Below are 14,239 nucleotides of genomic sequence, written 5' to 3'. Positions count from 1 at the left end.
TGTCAAGAAAGATGACCTGCAACGCTGGACGCAGTTCACAGAGTGCCCCCCCAAAAGGCCGTTTTTGTGTAATTTCCGATTGAGCATAATTCCTAGCAAACTAGCGGAATGAAACTTTTAAAGGACTCGAGCTTTACTCCAGCGCACAGACATAGGTCTTTCTCCATGACGCGTCGTATGCATCTTGCTATCTGTGTAACACACCAAACCACTGCGCTCGACCAAGAAGGAAGCCAGACAGGCCGCAATGGGTTGTTTGACGTCCAACTTTAAACATCCCTCCAGCAGAATAGTCATGTCATCAATGAATGAAGAAGTAAAGCCTATATCTGCGCGTATACCCCCCCCCCCCCGCCTTATTTTCACTCCCCACCCGTGCACGCACCAACCGGCAACCAGTGAGGTGGCATTCCGAAAGTGAAAGACATTGGTGAAAGTGTCGCTGAGAAATCCCTCGAAGCTAAACAAGAAATATTACCTTACGTCGGCTACCCAAGCGGGCAGGTTCGTGTTCGTTCTGTAGGAATTCGCAGCTACTCGGCGAGTTAAAACTTGCGGTGGCAACGACGGCAGCGGGTGTTTCGTTGTTGTCACGCGTATTTGAGCTTCTATGCTGTGCAACGCTCCTTCAATTTCCGCTCTTCTTTCTCCGAGCAAATGATATGCGTCCGTCCCACAGCGAGTTAAATCCTGGAAGAACTCGAGCTTTATTCTATCCGTCAAACACACCCGTTTCCTTCTTTCCCTACAGCCGTCTTTCTGACACTGCAAATTCACCGACCCAAACCCAAAACGCTCGACCGCGAAGGACACCTCACAGGTCGACATCAGCCGTGAGACTTCCACGTTTAAATCTACCGCCAGCACGAAGGGCGTGTCATATGTGCTGGCATAAAGCCTAGCTGCTGTCCCCCCCCCCCCCCCCTTCAACTCTCAAACCGTAAACACATAAACGGGCAAACTGTAATTAGGTGCTTAGCACTAAATGCACCGGTGAAGACGTAGCTCAGAAAGCCTTTCCATCTGAAGGACAATTATGGTCTCACGTCGGCGTTCCAAGCGGCCACGTTGCGCTACATCCGGGCGGTTTTCAAAGCAGCTACACCAGGTAGAATTTAAGGCAGCAACGGTGGCGGTGAAACTTTCCGTGTCAGCGGCTTCATCGTTTTGATGCCAATTCGTTCTTCTTTTCATTGTCCACTATCATCTGGTAATAGGGCTACGGACGTTGTCCGCCGTATGCGCAACTGATGAAAAAGGCAACGGTGGGGCCGAAAGGTATAACCGTTGCGAAGAGGGGTCGGCGGTGGCGTGGAGGTTTATAGAAGCGCCGCCGAGTAAATCGGCTGCACCGTAATGAAAACTGGGGGCGACGGAGGGGGCGGTGAGACATAGACGGAAAGTCGTGTCCAGCAGTGCACCTACACAAGGTAGTGAAGCCTTCTTTACTATGTATCAGTGTATAGCGCTCCTTAGGAATACAAGGAATACTTTGGAGGGATATAATCACACGCCTGCGGGCTTTCATATTTGCTAATCATACTGCGTGAATTGCAACTACATTTGCCTTTCCAACAATGTACCTGTGCGAAGCAGTATATGTGATTTTAATGGGGACTACCACTTCTTTCAAGCATGAAATACTTGCAGGACGTAGTCAACAACACAACCAGAACTTAGATTAATCATCATCATCATCATCACCACCATTATCGTCGTCATAAGCCTATCTACGCCCACTGCAGGGAAAAGGTCTCTCCCATAAATGGCCAATTATCCCGGTCCTGTGCTAACTGCGACCAATTTATTCCCGCCAACCTCTTGATCTCATCTGCCCATGTAACTTTCTGCTGCCGCTCTCCCGCTTACCTTCTTCAGCACTTAGATTATGGGTTTCAAAGTACCTCAGCCAGAAATTGCTGCTTTGCACCCAACAGGTAACCTAGAAACTCGTTCAAAATATTTTCCCCTCTTTGCAGACCTTTGTTTTCTTAGACTGCTTGAATTGCTTTATTACAGCGGTGTAGCGTCTATTGGCCCGCTTTCCTTCAGTTGAAGTAATCAACGCAATCGATAGCCACCTTCAAAAGAACGCCAAAAAGCAAAGCACCAAAGGGAGGCGTACCTGCTGCGACGAGCTAATCACGCAGTGCCGCTCCTTTCTGGCGATAAGTATAACTTTTGCAGTGCTTTCAGACGCGAAGGGGAGAGTTAAGGTTTTATAGAAAGTGTTTCTGAGTCCCTCTAAACATGATACAGTCTCCGACTCCATAGCCTGACATAGGATAGTACCCTTTGCACATGGTGCTTCCGGGCCCTTGCGTATGTTCCTGGATCGAAAAAGCCTAGCTTGATCTGTTTTAACTGGTATCTGCACGTTTAATGTGTGGTCGTCTGTGTGCAGACAAATGTTTTGCAAAAGCCTTCTCGTATCGGGTGTATCATATCCTCTAGAAAGCTGCTTCCTGTACAATTCTGCGGAGAATGACGATCTATTCTTTTCTTTTTAGCTGCTGAGCAACCTACACCACATGTATTAGGTGAGTGTTTGCCCTGTTTGCAGAATCTGTATGCTAGAGCCACTCCTTGTGAATGCGGGGACATGGTGTGGCATTTTACATGCTAAAGATTTTCTCTTTATACTCAGTCAAGAAACCCGTCTGGGCGGCTGCAAAGCGCCATGCGTCACGCATTCCCCGCACAAAAATAAATGTTACTAATAAGAGGCCTTAGGGGCTGCCTCATTGCACATACAAGCGTATGCGCTATCATTGTTAAAGTTACGAAAAAGAAATGGACATGGGCTGGCATTGTAGTGAGAGAACTGACAAGTGGACAACGAGGAAACATAATGGATAGCGAGAGACGGGTCTTGAGGAAGTGGAAGGCCATACTCTCCACAGTGAGAAGAAATCAGAAAAGTCGGAGACAAAGGATGGACTCGGCAAACACAAGACAGGACGTGGCGGTGGGGGAGGCCTTAACAGGTGGTTATTGTTGATGGTGATTATGACTGTAGTCATTCCAAATAGGCGTTTTTGGCAATTCGCCTACCCATAGTGGTGAGAATGACTACAAGGATTCAATCTAATGGTGTTATGAATACATCAATTCAGACGGGGGTATATAATAGCAGCACCAAGGAATTTCGCATTTTCACACGAGATGCGTTTTATTTCCGCTGCAATCATTCTTTTCCAACTTTCTATTTCGGTGTAGTAGTGAAGGCCACTCTTACAGGGATCGGTGAATAGGAAAGCAGGTTACAAATATATCCCACATGTCCTGCTTTGGAATTCTTTTTTCTGCAATATTTTTGGGTGCGTGTGCTCGTACGAATTCCCTATCACTTCGGTGAAAATTACGTTTCGTGAAGATAAAGTTCAGGAAAAGAGTTGTATACGTACCTGCATTCCTAGCCACGGCATGAGCCGTTCTATGTGGCACAACTTTCGCCGCTCGTTAAGACAACTGCATGTTCTAAAGCCTTGAAGTGTTGCCTCCAGGCCACTGACACAGTCTCTCATCATCATCACCACCACCAGCCTATCTACGCCCACTGCAGGTCAAAGCCTTCTCCCAATATATCCCAATTATTTCGGTCCTGTGCTAACTGCGACCAATTTATCCCCGCAATGTTCTTGATCTCATCTACCCATCCATCTTTCTACCGCCCCCGGCCGCGCTTGCCTTCTCTAGGGATCCACTCTGTTACCCTTAATGACCAACGGTTATCTTGCTTTCGCATTACATGCCCTGCTGATGTCCATTTCTTCTTAATTTCTACTAATATGTACATAACACGAATTTGTTCACTGACCCACTCCGCTCTCTTCTTGTCCCTCAACATTACACCTATCATCTTCCGTTCCATTCCGCGCTGAGTCGTCCTCAATTTAAGTTGAACGCACTTAGTGAGCCTCAAAGTTTCTCCCTCGTAGGTGAGTACCGGTAAGATGCAGCTGTCATGCACTTTCTTCTTCAGTGACAATGGCAGGTGGACACAGTAAATAGAGACGTAATTATCCCTTCCCCCTTTCCTCTGGCGTACAAATCCCCCTACCAAATTTACGCCCATCCACAGCATTGCCTAAGCGGAAATGTAATGCAATAAACGCATTTTTGCTAACTCGTATAATACAGTTGTAAATGTGGTGGAGAAACTGTGGTATTGTTGACATAAGTAGGGAAACCCGCAGGCTTTTCTCGAGGGTGATTTATGACCGCCCTAAATTAATCGCTCTTCTTTAAAACAAAGAGCTGCTCAGGAACGCCGGAACCTTAAAACGAAACCCAAACTGGTATTTTCTCACGCAGCTCCTCTCTCAGTGCTTTTTCAGTGCCTTCCTTATGTTGAGCCGAAGTCACCATATCCACGTTCCTTTACAGTTGATTATCGTGCGCAGTAAGTTACGCAATATTTACACGACTTTATCAAAACAAGTAAAGCATATTTCTTCAACCAATGCTTTATCAATGTAGTGCTCACTTCTAGGTATAGTGTACTAGAAGAGAGAAGTGTATGGTTCGGGGACGATTGCGGAGGCCCCTTCTGCGATGAAAATTTCTGCTGAGGAACTCCTGTTGTAAGCAGCGTCCCTTGCAGCCACTGCTTACCAGTGCGCTCCAGAAGCTTCTTTTGCAGAATTAATCCTTATTTAGTGCTCTCAATGCTCGTATTTCTTAATTTTGTGGCATGAAGTTTTATAAAACCCTTCAAGTAACTTTTGAGTTTGATTCAAAAACTTTAGGTGGTGTTGACTGCAACAGGAGTTCTTTGGGGAACTCTTCGATCCATTTTTTTTCATCGCAAAAGAAACCCGCGCACCCCAATGATTTGTCCGCCGAAGGACTCGCCTCGACCTCCTAGTACACTGTAGTCTAAGGAGCCAGGGTTTTAGTGTGGAGCAGAATAGTCGAACCTACTGATTCTGCTGTCACAAACTAAGGACTACCGATAATAACTCAGGTGTAAGCCTGACATGCGATCGTTGTTCACTCATCCATCAACCTCCTTGACGTCTACGCATATCATAGAGTAAAAATTTAAAGCCGTTCCACTCAATGTGAAAGGTGTCGGGAAGGAAGAGCAGTGATTCGACATTATGGGCTGTAGCGCCGTTATCCACTCACTGTTACCGCCTATTGCAATTCAAATTTCCGGATTTTGCAGTCCTCGCACGCCCCCTGCCTGGAACTGCGCCAGTGGGAGTTCTGTTCTTTTAAAGACGATACTCTTTCTTGGGCTACTTAAACCGAGCAATTTTGGTCTGTCTGTCTATCTGTGACTCGATGCAGCCACCCGGCCAAAGTAAAGCAGATATTGCGCAATAGTCTTATATACTCACAGCGAAATGTAAACGTCTAAGCCTGGTTTTTATGTTCATACTTGTCAACATTGTTGAACAAGAACAAGGCATTACGCAAATATAAGACAGGAAATTTGTACACGAGGGATATTTACTGTTCCTTTATTAAAAAATTCATGGTTGCTTGGTTTTTCGATAGCCAGTGATATCCTCCATCTACTGCAAAAAACTGCGGCTGCTGTTGCCCGCTCCACCTCCTGGGGTCATATAAAAAATCACGCGGCAACAGCAACCAACTTCCACAAGCTAGGTTCCGCATTCTGCTTCGAATGCACGTGGAGCACGGTCACACGGTTCTATGAACATACAATTCGGCCGCCTCGATTCTCGCGCGTCTCCGCCGTACTGCAGCGCTTGCATCGTGGAACCCGGCCTGTCGCAGTGGAATGCGGTGAATTCAATACGCCTTGTGAAAACCATTAGTGTGTTTACCTTGGGATGAGCGCGACGGTACAGAACAGCATGGGAAGTGAGCGGGAAAGCAAACTGGGGCATTTCCTTGGCAAATATCTACAGAGACTATCGCATTCTAACGACATTTTCAACGAAAAGAGCAGATACGTGGCCCCTCTTTGTGCTTTCTGTTCCTCCCGCACGCGCCAGCGTTGCACTGCCACTTTTCTCACTTACTATCGGAAAAAACAACCAAAGAGCATTCCCAACTAAACAAACGTGGACGTCGCCGGTTAATTACGGATAGGTTGCGTCAAAAGTGCCTACAGCTTTTTTTGGGCTAAACAACGGGGAAATGTGTGACAAGAGCGAGTATTTCACGAGTTTCGAACGCTTATGACTATATAAACCAATTGTCTTTCGAAGCCTCTTGTTAACGCCGTGACGGCAGGCGCTACGACGGAACGCCGCGTGGCTCTACTTGGGTCCAGAGAGCGAGGTACGGTGGCAGGGTGATCCCATAAAGTGATCTGCACTTAAAAAGCGCGTGCAATGGAATGCCTCACGAACACCGGCCGCACGTTTACCAAAATGGGTATAGGCCACGCATCACTCGTTGTTCATAGGAGCAGGAAGCCTATGATCTGCGACGCAGCCAGTAGATGCGGAAACGAAAGAAAATACAACAAACCCGGAACGTAAAACGATGGAGAACTTAATGAAGCGTAAGGAGTAATTCACAAGTAAACCCCGACCGTGCGTTAAATCTTCGCTGGTTAACCATCTGTACTTGGTGCGTGGGCGCCGTTTTAAAGCGCAGCTCATAATCGCCCGCTTCTGTAAATTGCACTCGCCCTTCCCCATCGGCCTCGCTGTACCCAAGAAAAAGAGGCAACTAAAGATAAAGTAGGATGTGAGGGTGAGAGTGGCATGCTAAGGTCTTCTGAGAAATACTCTCCGGCGGCGACGCGATGTGAGATAACGCCAGAGTAAAGCGCCTGCCGTCGTATGTTTGCTGATGACGCGATTACCACCTGAAACGCAAAATCCATGCGCCATTGCCGAGCCGGCTGCAGATTGCGCTGCGCTGAAATTTCGCCTTAGGGAGTATCGTAATCGTCAGCTATTTTTTAAGCTTGCCTTTCATAAAATTTTGAGTTTATTTTGAGCGGCCCTGCAGCACTTACCATCGACTACTAGGAATGTATTTAGGGGTAAAGTCTACTGTGCCAGCAATATCCTCCCGCAAGAATTATGAAAGTTTGTTCACTATCACAGGAACTACGAGCGATGAGAAAACGCGCATAATCGTTTCCTCTCTACCCGACCGCGGACAACGCGACGAAAGCTGCGCTTTCTTTCAAGGAGAGGGGGGCTGCTCGCAGCGTTCTATATGACAGGCCAGGTAGTTTTCTCCTCTCTTCCGCAACGTGGACGGGTCTAGTTCCGGTCTGGTGCAACAAAAAAGCAGGCATCGCTGCCTGCTCACAAGCGCGTGCTCGGGCTGCCAGGGCGTTTTTAAAGCAATAAATGTTTGTTGTCGAGTTGTCTAGTTCAAAAGGAAGTATTGAGCTCATCACTCAAACTGCGCGCGCATTGAAAACATAAAAGAAACGGCAAACCTGTGCGTACCGGTTCCGGCATAGAAGAGGTTCGTACACAGCCAACGACGGCGGATCGTCACAGGAAATGCGAGAATTAAGCCTCGAAGTTGATCAGTGGCAGCCAATGGGCAGCCATGGGCTCAATGACGTCGTTTAGGCGATGTCAGGGGAGCAGAATGAGGAGAACTGAAGAGAGCGCGGTTGGGTTTTTTGCGTTTTTCTCAGTGATTTGCGCGCTCACCGCTTCACGTGCACGTGTTTTCTTGCAGTGTATGCTAAACGTCGTGCATGTTTACTTGCACTGCTAAAAGAGTGTTGCAGGGTCCCTCGAAATGGCACTATCCCCCTTTTCGCAGGTTGGATGAGCAAGGTTTCTTCGGGTGCACGGCGCTCTCCATCGGCGTCGTGTGCCTTCTCGTAGTATCCCTAGCAGTCGTTGCCATTGCTACCCTCAAAGGTGAGATTCTAGCGTTAAAAATACGCGTTACTGTTACATGCGGCACTGAATGAGTTAAGGTGCAGTACTGGAAGTTTGGAACGACCATGACCGAAGTTTCCCGAAAAATTGTTGCATTCTTGCTAAAAGATAGCTGCATTTTCAGGGAAACGCGAGGCGTACTTATTGCACATTGTTTAACAGATTGTCGAAATTATTATCCTGTTAGCTGGCTGCGTGCTGCGCAAGATTCTTTGCGTAAAATAAAACGTCCAGTAGGAAAGGATTCGACAAAGATAGGTATCAGACATTAAGGTAACCTGAACACCAAGGAACGAAAGATTTTCCCGCCCCGGTGGCTCAGTGGATAAGGCGTTGAGCTGCTGAACACGACGTCACGGGCTCAATTCCCGGCCGCGGTGGCCGCTTTTCTGATGGAGGCGAAAAGCAAAAACCCACGTGTGTACAAGATTTCGGCGCACGTTAGAGATCCCCAGGCGGTCAAAATTAATCCGGTGCCCTCCACTACGGCGCGCCTTATCGCCTGCGTTGCGTCGGCGCGTTAGACCCTTCAATCAATCAAATCAAGGAACGAAATATTTCCATTCGCGACCGCCGGGACCCCTGCTGTGATGGAGGCGAAAAGCAAAAACGCCCGTGTGTTGCCGATTTCGAATCCTGTTAACAATCCTCAAGTGGCCGAAATGATTTCGTATCCCTCCACTACAGCGCGCCCAATCCCCTGTGCAGCGTCGCTGCGTTAAACATCACAATCAATCAATCAATCAATCAATCAATCAATCAATCAATCAATCAATCAATCAATCAATCAATCAATCAATCAATCAATCAATCAATCAATCAATCAATCAATCAATCAATCAATCAATCAAACAAACAATCAATCAATCAATCAATGTAACGAAAAATTTAGCTTGAAAAAGTACTAACACGAAATTCCCCGCAGGGGCACCTTGTCTATTCAAGGTGACGGTAGCACCGACACGGCTTTGCCGTGTCCGGGTAAAAGGGGTACCTGGTGGCTGAGCCAAAGCCAGGGTTGTTCTGCACCTTCGTGGCGCTCTGGCAGAGGCAACATGCCACTTTGGCCCCCCCTTCCAGTAGAATGTGCCCTCGGTCAGACTCGACTTGGGGGAAATCAGACAGTTGCCTTTTTCTGTCCTCTTCTCCATTCGTTTCGTTTCCTTTTTTTGTTTCCTAACCCTGTCCTGTAACCTTATCTCTTCCTCATTTCTCCCTTCTTTCTCCAGGTAGCGAGGGTTAACCCTGTGCGAAGACATCACCCTAGATTCCGAGCATAGGGTTATAGCGGCTACGTACAGTTAGCGTGTGCTGCAAACCCACGTCCCCTTGTTGGGCTCGGTGGTGGGCGACTGGTCTTGCCGCCAAATATTTTCCATGTTTTTATGGCGTCTTTCTTCCCCCCCCCCCCAATAAAATGATCGGCCACCGCAAAAGGGCCCCACCGAAGCAATTTTCAAACCGATTGCAAAACCTTGTGTTCAACAAGCCCGAGAACTTCCCACGCTTTCTAATAATGCTGTAAGATGATAAGGCAACCCCAATCACCAGCAACTCTGTGTTTTTAGTAGCAAAGGTTATTGAAAGTGTGGTAGGCTAGAACTAGGAAGCAAAAAAGCTCACCTCTGGAGACCGCCTGATTGAAGCGAAGACTGAAGACCAGACCAATATTCTTCTCAAGCAAACCAAGTTCGCTCACTTTGATATCACAGTAACTCCCCAATGCACCAATAGCTGCCAAGGTGTTATCTCCGAATCAGAACTGATGAACGAAACAAACCCTGACTAGCTTAAAGGTTTGAGCGAACAGGGGGTAACCGCTGTGAGACGCATCACCATGAGACGGGACGAAAACGAAATTGACGAAGCACATATATTGACCTTTGATCGCTAAATTTAGATATCCATCGCTTTTTACTATCTTCAACGTCGAATATCTTGCGCGGTGGTCTCATATCCACAAATATGCCTTGAAGAACGAAGCTTGCCTGTCAGAAATATCGGCGTTTTGGCCGTGTTAAGTTAGACATGAATTTTGTTTCTTTTTGCGCATGAAGAAGGGCCTCCGTTGAACACATCTAGACGTCTTGACTACCGAATGGGGCATTATCGCTACTGAATACGAAAGCGTGCTTGAGACAGACAGCGCAAAAAAAAGACAGCGCAAAACAAAAAAGAATGTCCTGGAATTGTGACCTCCATGCTTACCAGGCGATGACGAAGATTTGACGACGTTCTCCCGCGGGAAGGATGGGTCCACGGCAGAAAGTCTTCCTACGGCGACCACCAGCCCGTCGTTCGCTAGCGCAGGCACTTCACCATCACCGGTGATTGTGGGCCCGCCGATGGCATCTTCGACAGCGACGAGAACCAGTAAGATTTACTTTGCAATGTCAGTTGTCGGCGTCTCTCGTGGAATGGTATTTATTTTTACTGCATCTGTGTTTGGCAGCGACGACCACCACCACGACAACTACGACGACAACCACGATGACGACAACTACGGTGACTACTACAACGGCAACGACTACGACTACTACCACAACAACCACCACCCCTACATATGCGCCATACAGGAGCAGAGGCCCTCACCCTCGCGGTAAGCGCCATGTGCGAAATATTTGGAATAAGTGGGGGCTTTTGGAAGATAAAATGTCTCCTCTATGACCGTATTTTGGAGAACACGTTAACGTGTGTCATGTGGTTCCATAAGCTAATGGGCGCAGGCGAGTGGTGTATGCAGGATTTGACTTCGCGGAGAGCGGTGAAACCGTAAAATGCAAGACAGAGAACTTAAAAGAAAGCAAAAGTAAAACGAAAAACAAACAACAAACCCGAAGCAAAACGTCCCTACAGTCGTAAAAGGGCCATGCAGTTTGGCTCAAAAAGAATACTTGACCGTGTAACAAGAACGCCATTTTAGTGAAAACTGTGTATTAATCATCACGATAATAAAGAAAACAGATCCAGCAGTGGCTACTACAAGCCCGTTTTCCTGAGATTTCTCGATGTCGATTCAGAACATTGTTTGTGGGGTTGGCGGCCGCCGCCTGAAGCCATCGCCAGGAAATATATTGTAATGGCGCCCCCAGTTCTGTTTCTTCGTATCGCTTGAGCGCTAACTTGCAGTTAACACACTGATAACCATCCTTTACTACTTGCCCATATCACGTCCCACATGCCCCAAAGTGCGCCACCGTAGAGCGAAGGTTCTAACTGTCCACATCTTCTTGCGTTTCCTCCGTTGAAAAAACAACTTTCGTGGCTGGATCGAACGTGAGTAATATCAGGCTCGTTATTTCAAATTAAGCGAATATGTATTTTCTCTCTATAGTCCCTCTAAAAATGACATATATTGTCGATGTGCTCGTTGCGGTGTTCGGATTGTTTCGAATATTTCAACATTATCTTGTGGTTGTTTTTAACACCCCCTTACAAAATTACCCAATATTACCTCTAAAAAGCAGTGGGAGTGTGCATTGTGCAGCCCAGCGCCTGACCTTAAGCACACACTCTTGGGCTGGGGCGAGAGGGTAGAGGAAGCCTGCCCCGCATTAAAGCTCTCTTATCTTTGTCCCTTCCCCTTTGGGATCAATACACTTGTTACCCGCCCTTGAGGAGCATGGCGACGTGTTTTATTGTCGTTGGGAGAGCAGGCAAAGAAGCCATGTGAAGTCTATCTATGAATGGGTCGATCGCTCAATCAATCAATCAATCAATCAATCAATCAATCAATCAATCAATCAATCAATCAATTAATCAATCAATCACTCCTCAATCAACAATAAATACATCAATCTATCGATCAATCAATCAATCACTCCTCAATCAATCAATTCATCGATCAATTGACCAATCAATCAATCAATCACTCATCAATCAATCAATCAATCAATCAATCAAACGAGAGTTTCATTGATTGATTGGAATTTGATTGATAGGTACAAATGCCGGGAACATCGAGAAGACAGTTACATGCGGCTTTACGGTGTCTGTGCCCTCTGGTGTGTATGTTGTGTGTGTGTGTGTTGGTGTGTATGTTGTGACAGAAACGTTATCATCGAATACCAATAGTTGATAATACTCTTGGTTCGTATTCACTTTCGTAACTTACCGAACTGAAATAGTGTCCCCCTATTCTAGCGTATTTAGGTTACCCGGGCTCTCGGCTAACCTGCACCAAACGTTAATTTAATGGGTAAACAACGCATACGAAGTACTGCGAAGATGTTGCGTGTCTTAGTGTGGACTTCAAGAGGCGTTTTTTGATTGCCCTAAATAAAGCGAAACGTTGGAGTTAAGACGCAATGTTATTTCTTTAGATCCCTGCACGAAGCTTCGAAAATGTTCCAGCATTTTAAAATGTCGAACGCTGTCACAAAGGCAAAGAGCCATGATTGGACTTCCACATGCCAGTCGGCTTGCTATTTAATACCTTAACAACAATAAAGAATATAATAAATAGGCAAATTACTAAATAGTATATTGATGAGGAGAATGCGAAGGCGAAGGTGTTTTTGGAACTCGTATTTACAAAAAGCAGGTGACCGCCATGGAAACCACATGAACCTCTCCTTCCCCCTTCTGAATTTTTTTGCAAGTTCCACCATGGTCGGGTTCATGTTCTTTTCAATATGATAGTCTTTCTTGGGCTATTCAAACGCGAACACATTCTGTCTGTCTGTCTGTCTGTCTGTCTGTCTGTCTGTCTGTCTGTCTGTCTGTCTGTCTGTCTGTCTGTCTGTCTGTCTGTCTGTCTGTCTGTCTGTCTGTCTGTCAATGTTTTTACTTGAAAGCTGATCGAGTCACAGACAAGGCAAAACAAGTTTAGCCTTTAGGCTACCAAAACAAGGTAGCCTAAGAAAGATTAGCATCTTAAAAACTTCGTCTTTAACGCTCAGTACTTCTATTTCAACTAGCTGTCTACAATGCGGCTGACAAAAAAATTGAGTTGAAGCTAGGTGCATGCTTTCTTCTGTCTGCTCGGCGCCTGACGTGCCCATCGTGCAGAAAAAGGTCAGTGCAATAGCTTGGCGCAAAACATTTAGCAAATTTGGCTAAAGAAGCCAGAAGGGAGAATCCATTTCGAAGCCTGTTACCTTCGATTGCGGTACCCCTTCAGGATGCCTCTCAGAGTAATAAGTACCACACGCCATACGTGAACTGCGTTATCCATGCAGGGCTTAACGGCGCAAGTGCAGTTCATGACACTCCGATAGGGGCCGACTGTGCTTCCGGAATAGATTGAATAAAGCTAAGAGTTGCCATCTTTTTAGTAACGCAGGGACAGTCCAAATAAATTTCCCCACAGATGCCATGGCGCCACCAGCCATGCTCCTATATCCGGCAAATTTTTTTGTAATGAGTGGTATTGTGCTTTCAGCAGTTTTTGAACAGGCGTCGTGCATTGCGGGGGTGATTTTGGTAGTTTCTTTCTTGGGTGACAAGGAGTGAAGATGGAGGTAAGTCTGTGGTGGGGGTCTGTGTCTGAACTGCGCCATGCTGCTTGAAGTGATAATTATCTTTTCTGCCTATAGATTCCGCTCTCTTCCACCCTTTCTTTCAAACTCTTAAATGTCCGCAGGGGAACCGACCCTCGACAGGGGCAGCTTGGTGTGCGCGGTGAGCAGCAGTGTCACCGAGGGAAGTGCGTACCCCGACGATGGCCTGTGCGATTACCTATTTTACGAGTCTATGTCCGGAGAACAGAGACGCGGCTTGCCTACCGGATTAGACAGGAGTCTCGAGGTGTACACCGACATAACGAAGACGTTGATAAATACCGAGGCAGGAGTTTCGTTTTCAATATAGTAAGTTCATTTTCCACCGTACGGGTCGGTATACTGCGCGACCAGAAGAACAAAGCTAGCACTTTTACGTCGTTGCCAAACCTCTTTGCAGTATTTGGTGGGCGGCATTATTTGGCCCCCTCTCAAGCGCTCATCCTTGTGCCCTGTCTTAAGCAACGCCATGCTCGTGTGAGGTTGCCAAAAAAATTAAACGCGTATTAGCAGAGGATCTCAGATGGACGGTAACAATTTGTATGCCTATAAAGAGAAGCGCTCGACTGACTGACTCACGGAATCATCGACGCCCAACCAGAGGTGTTACACCTAAACACTCGAAACTTAGCGAATACATCCGTGTTATTACGCAAGGGCTCACTAAGGGGGAATTGTTCGAGATTGTACTCCATGCGGTGAAACGGGGGAGGTTGTGTTTTCTTAACTTTATCCTTATCTCGCTCGCCTGTTGTCATATCCAAGTGCTTTTTGGTGACATGTGTAGACCTGATAAATATCTAAAGAGTAGATTTACGCTTTTCTCCTAACCAACACTATTGGGCCGATTAGGCATTTCGTGACAAAATGGGTGTTTTGAAAGATTCTCCAATG

The 14,239-nt window shown here is 46.7% G+C and overlaps 1 long non-coding RNA gene across 1 annotated transcript; it reads left to right on the top strand.

Annotated features, from left to right (window-relative positions):
* Positions 1–7,720: 7,720 nt before the first annotated feature.
* LOC144139255 (uncharacterized) lies at positions 7,721–13,631 on the top strand. The gene is made up of 4 exons (XR_013316117.1): positions 7,721–7,823; positions 10,056–10,217; positions 10,297–10,443; positions 13,429–13,631. It is a non-coding gene; the product is annotated as an uncharacterized LOC144139255 (long non-coding RNA).
* The last annotated feature ends 608 nt before the right edge of the window (positions 13,632–14,239 follow it).

The sequence above is a fragment of the Haemaphysalis longicornis genome, unplaced genomic scaffold (genome assembly GCF_048455015.1).
Source record: "Haemaphysalis longicornis isolate Haplotype H1 unplaced genomic scaffold, Haemaphysalis longicornis Haplotype H1 scaffold_5, whole genome shotgun sequence".
NCBI classification, from domain to species: domain Eukaryota; kingdom Metazoa; phylum Arthropoda; class Arachnida; order Ixodida; family Ixodidae; genus Haemaphysalis; species Haemaphysalis longicornis.
The sequence above is the reverse complement of the archived record's forward strand: the minus strand, read 5'-3'. Positions and strand labels throughout refer to the sequence as shown.